This window comes from Durio zibethinus, chromosome 10 (genome assembly GCF_047325235.1).
Source record: "Durio zibethinus cultivar Kanyao isolate XHJ-2024 chromosome 10, ASM4732523v1, whole genome shotgun sequence".
Classification (NCBI taxonomy): Eukaryota; Viridiplantae; Streptophyta; class Magnoliopsida; order Malvales; family Malvaceae; genus Durio; species Durio zibethinus.
In genome coordinates, this window is record NC_143171.1 from 5,481,961 (window position 1) to 5,487,999 (window position 6,039).

General features: G+C 32.7%; 1 pseudogene across 1 annotated transcript; it reads right to left on the minus strand.

Annotated features, from left to right (window-relative positions):
- Positions 1 to 2,990: 2,990 nt before the first annotated feature.
- Positions 2,991 to 4,436, minus strand: LOC111292037 (mitogen-activated protein kinase kinase kinase 20 pseudogene; annotated as a pseudogene). The gene has a single exon (XR_016345648.1). The product of XR_016345648.1 is annotated as a mitogen-activated protein kinase kinase kinase 20 pseudogene (transcript).
- Between the last annotated feature and the right edge of the window lie 1,603 nt (positions 4,437 to 6,039).

Consider the following 6,039-nt stretch of genomic DNA (forward strand, 5'->3'; position numbering starts at 1 on the left):
ATCTGTTAGATGTGATAGATGTATGAATTAATTAAAATTTTTTTAATGTCTAAAATAATTTCATAATAAATGAGATTCTGCCGAAAGTCAAACTGATAGGAAAGAATCAGATTATATCATTGCTGTGAAAATTTGATCAAACAACGTTGTAATATTGACCATTAGGTTCACTTGCAACCTTAACATAACGTTTTAAAATTGGGGCCTGGACCAAAGAGAGAGAGGCTTTGAATCTTAAGTTAAACATTTCCACCCAATGCAAGCAGACCAGAGGGCCCAAGGCCTATGGTCAACAAGTGGACTACATGGATTGCTCCATTGTTCTTAAATCCGCCTTTGAACACACATAAATGGGGATCCAAGATTATGTTCTTTGCTGGTGTATGAATGGAATTGATCAATACCATCATTCCCTTTTTGGCTGGAGTCAAGAGAAGATTTATATACAAAAGGAGAACTGGAGAACCAAATTCCCTTGACAACAAGAAATAGCAGCTTAGCCATCAATAGTAAGCTGAACTCTTAGTTTTAGTTATCAAAAAACACATCAGGCTATGGAAGGAGCTTCCGAGAACTTACCTGAATACAACTAGAAGTCTGCTTTCAAAGCAATTGCAGTTTCCATTTGCTCACGTGCACCTGAGGCAGGCAGCTGCCCCATATGTCTACAAAGTAAAATATTTTTATCACGGCTCTGAATTTGTCAAAGAGTCCAAATACAAACACATGTTTATTCATTTTCCCAAACTTTCTGTTGGTAATGAAGCTAAAGCATCTTTGAGTCCAAAACCAAAGAATATGCCAGTTTATGGATGTGGGGGCTCTTTGAGGGCCTGACTCTTCTAGTTCTAGCCTACGCCAACTACCCAACCATGCCTTGGTTAGCTGCCCTTTGCTTCAAAGTTCAAAGTCATCATAGTGACAAAGAAAAATACCAGTCATTCCAATTTCTGATGGCAGAGATCCTTGTTATTTTTTTTATCATAATTAAAGTATTAAGCCACTCTTAATCGATTATAATTTTTCATTCTATCGAGTTAATATAAGTGTGATTTTACAATAATGGAAGTCCACACAACAAACTAACTGTTGGGAATAGTTACTTAAATTTCATAAGAGATTTTTTGGGATTGATCAAATATTACTTGATGGATAAAAATACTTGTAGGAAAAATAATTTTAAGAGGAAAAGAAATCTTAATAGGCAAGTTTGTATGTTTATAAATAAGTTAAGTCTTTACATGATTGGATATGAGAAAAAGATATAAGAGAGTTATAAGATTTTGTGATATAGATACCCCATAAGAGTACTAGGGATTTACGTATTATGGGTGTGTATGTTTGAATATTTTAGAGTAAATTAAAAGAGATTGAAATGGTCTACATATATATGATGTATGGATGCATATGGGTATGCGTTTGATTATATTGAAAAGGATGCACATGGATATATGTTTGTTTGGATTGAGAATACTCCATAAGATTAGAGGAGATTAAGAATATCTTATGAGTATTAATTATTGAGTGAGATTGATGATTTTATTTATATATTTATAATTTTTTACAACTAGTGAATATTATTTCTCATCCGTAAATGTAAGTTGATTGGATCAAATCACATTAAATTATTATCTTTTATATTATTAATTGATTATTTGATTTTATTTTCGTTGTGTGATTTGATTAAGACTTTTTGATCGAACACTAAGGTCGCTTATGCAAGAAGGAAAGCCAAGATAAAATTAATCATAAAAAAAGGAATTGAAATGGAGGTTTGCAAAAAACTTAAGCTAACGGCCTGAACCAGAATCATCATTAGGTGAAGAAATCTAAATAAATTCTTAATCATATCTTTAGAAAAAATAATATAATTATACATATATAGGGCGTGGTTATGAAGCAATGACATATTGGTATGTTGTTTACAGCACATGAATCTCATATAACACGTTTCTTCATTAGATAAATGACATGCCAAACTTGTGCATCGCATGTGGATCTACCATTGATTACGCTTTCAAGTCTTTAATTCTTTGCATTTTCCTGTCAACATATATGGTTGGCATATTTTAATATTAAGATTTAGTTTTGATATTGATTTGCTTATCCCTTATTATTACTATTAATTTTGCTTTTGAAAAAAAAAAAAAGAGTACGGTGAATATGAATACAAAATGGTTGAAGCAATGCTAGTTTATTATCTTGGTCATGAATAAAAAAAACAATCCAAAGTCCCACCAAAATGATTTATCCTGCACCAACGGGCTGTTTTACACAAAGTGCTTGCGGCAAATCTAAATAGAGATGTCGGCAGGCTGCAGTCTGCCTATTTTCCTTGCTCTTTTTGGGTGTTGAGAAATCATTATTGCTTAATGAAGGAAATTGTTTAAAATAAAAGAAAACACAAAACATTTATTTCACTACAATTATTTTTTTATTTAATATCAATACAACATGCACGTAAAATATAAACTAATGTGGGTCAATCACCAAAAGTTGAAATTCAATAAGTTGATTTGTATGACTTGAGCTGCCATGGTGGCTGCCGTGCCCAGTTCCTACAGTCTACCTGGTATTGGAGTTTAGACAAAAAAAATAATCAGCTTCAAAAGGAAAACAAAGCACACGTTTCACACGTGAATTCAGTTCAAACTGCAATTCGTCAACCATGAGTCCATTATATTCATCAAAGAAATTAAGTTGGGATTTAATCTATGCTCGAAGGGTCAAGTCAATGTTAGAATTTCAGAATGCAAAACTCGGATTGGTGGACTGAAATGTCTCAACTCTCAACGTTAGATGAACAATTACCCACTTCTGAAATTGTATAAGATTGATGATTTGGTAAAATTTGATTGAATCTGGAACTTGAAATGAAGCAGCCCAACAAAATCTTAACAACTCAGGTTTAATTTTCTGCAAATGCATAGTTTAATATTTGCCGGGAAAGGAATTGGAAAATATGTTATTGGTTCAAAGCAAAAGCAAAATCAAAATAAAGAATTGCCTGCACACTCTGTGGCCACGTGAGTAGCCAATCAGAACTCTTCATTAGCAAAAGGTCAGCCTGTCTATGTTTTCCTAATTATTTACAGTAAAAAAAAAAAAAAATCATCACCAATTGCCACCAAAAAAAAAACGAAAACCAATTGGATCAGAGCCGTCAGATTTGATGAAGGCAATTCAATTACTTCTCTTCTTCTACCTCGCGGTGATCCAGATACCGGAAATCGACCAATTGGGTGCCTGTTCACAAGACACTTGACGAATCCGATCCAAAGGTGATGAAATGTAACTTGAAAACGAAGAAACAAAGTTTGAATTCTCTTGAAAATTTGATTGAGAAGAAACTGATGATTGAGTTGAAACCCAGTCAGGAAAATCGAATGGACATCTTGGTGATTCTGTAAATTCTTCAAAAGAACAGTTTGGAGATGTTGCAGCTTCTTCTTCATTTAGATTCATTACAATAGTCTCTTCATTACCAGTCATAAAAGGATGATCCAGGAGCATCTCAGCAGTCCATCTATAATTTGGATCCTTAACAAAGCACTTTCCAAGAAAATCTCTTCCTTCCTCAGATAACTCAGCAGGAATTGCAGGGACTTCATCACTAACCCCGATTTTAATCAGCAAAGCCGCCACGTTTGTTCCTGGTTTGAAATTCCAGGCTGGTTTCCCCGTAAACATCTCAACAACAGCACATCCAAGTGCCCAGATATCCACCGGTGAATCATACTCGTTCTCATTAACAGACTCTGGTGCGATATTGACCGGAGTTCCCCTGATTTCCATCCTTCTGTGTTCTTCTCCTTCTTCTCTCCCGTTTCTCTTTGCCAATCCAAAATCAGCTATCTTGATATCCCCATTACCAAACAATAGAATATTTTGAAGTTTAATATCACAATGAGCAAACCCTTTGGCATGGACAAAGCGTAGCCCTTTAAGTATCGATCTTACATATCTTCTAACATCAGATTCTATCAAGTTTCCACCGTTTTTCTTAACCTGATCAGCCAAGCTTCCTTTATTAGCGTACTCCAAGAACAAATTATACAACTTCTCACCATTCTCAATGGTGTAATCATCGCCAAAACATCGGATGATTTGCGGGCAAAAACCAAGTTGATCAAACACTTCCTTCTCGTTCTTGAGAGAAACAGAGTCGACAGTTTCACAAGACTTAACAGCCATTACAGGACATTTTGAAAAGGCTTTTTTAGGTACCGCGAAATTGACGGTGCCAAAACTTCCACATCCAATCTTATCCCCTCGAACCCACTCCATTGGAGACTCCAACTTTCACTGAAGAGTTCAAGGTTGTTTTCTCAGGTTTGGTTTTGGAAGCAATTGAAGGCCTTTTTTTTTGCTTGTTTCTTTCAGAGAAAGAAAAGAGGGCAAAAAGGCGCAAAACAGAGGTCACAGGGCGTTATAGCGGCGCAAAGTCCTTCTTATATACAGGGGAAGGATTTTTTTTTTGGGTTTAATTTATTTGGTAGGCGTTCAATTTCATTGTATGAATTGAATTTTCCTAAAATTAATGCACGTGATAGGCAACGATATTTTATTTGTTTCAATTTGATTTTTCAAAGTTGGATATTAAAAAACAGCTTTATCCCAAACGTGGTCGATACTCGATATCGCGGATCCATAAAGATTTTTACTCTACACCCACTCGGATTTGGAATTTTTTTATGTTTTACAATTTTCAATTTGACTAAAATGCCATTGCTCTCTCCCTTATTCCTGCTTTTGAGTAGGATTTTTATAGGTTGTTAAACTGTTATTAAGCTGGCTCGTCAGAGGCACCTTCCTCATCTAATATGATGTTTAGTAGCTAATTAAGATTAATAAAAAAATAAAATTTAAAATTTAATTCAATTTATATATGTACTCATTTTTAAAAAATGACATATAAAAAATTTAAAATTCAAATATAACATTTACAATATTTTCATAAAATTAAGAAAAAAATGCTTTTGTGCTAATAAGTATAAGTTTAACCCACATATCACATACATTGAATTAAATCAGTTTTTTATATTAAAAAAATTAGTTGTTTTATTTTTTATTTCCAAAAAAAAAAAAAAAGAGACCAATTTACATTGATGTTTATTTATTTGTATTTTTTTTTTTTTAAGAAAAAGATCAAGAGAATATCCAATATATATAAAAATACACATACTTGAGCAGTAGATTTTTTTCTTTAAACAATTGATAAGGGTAAAGATTTTTTATTTATTAACAAAAGTAACAATTAGTGGACAAAGACTGATTTTTTAGCTTTTAATTTTCACGTAGAACATTTTTCGAAAACGGCCATAGGTTCTCTACTAAACCTTGTCTTTTCATTTATGTTACTCAAAGTAGTTATAACAACAATTTCAACTGCTTATGAAGTTTTTAACTTTTTATATTTCACTGTCTCACATTATATAGGAAAATTATTTATAGACTAACATGTACAAATTAACCAAATTATCATGAACCAACTTTTTTCTAATTGATTTTTTTTTTTTTAACTTGGAGAAATGGGCATTCATTAATCCGATCGATTAATAGTTAATTAAGATAACTTTAATTTAAAATCAACTTCTTTTTTGTTACACGAAAACACAATAACTATATATAAGGTTGATATGACAATGTGATGGGAGGAATTCCTATTGTACCGTAATATTGTTTTATGACTTATGAAATATTAAGGGTCGAATCATAAAATGTAACTATGACATAATGGAAGTCCCTTTGATTATATTGTCAAATTCTAACCTTCATTTAGAAATAATTTAGCGTTACCCTAAAATGGGAGGTTTGGTGATTGTCCCCCTCTCTTTTCTTTTTCATTTTTCAAAGAGTACGGTAGATAATTCTATATGTGACTTGAAGATAAAGAAATGTAGTAATTAACTTTTTAGGGGTCGCCTAACTATATAGAGTTGGCAATTTATGATTCCTTTTTCATTTGATTGATGAATTTATCTTTCTTCAGTTTGTTAGTGATCCTAAATTCAACTGATGTTGCTTTCTTTTAGACTC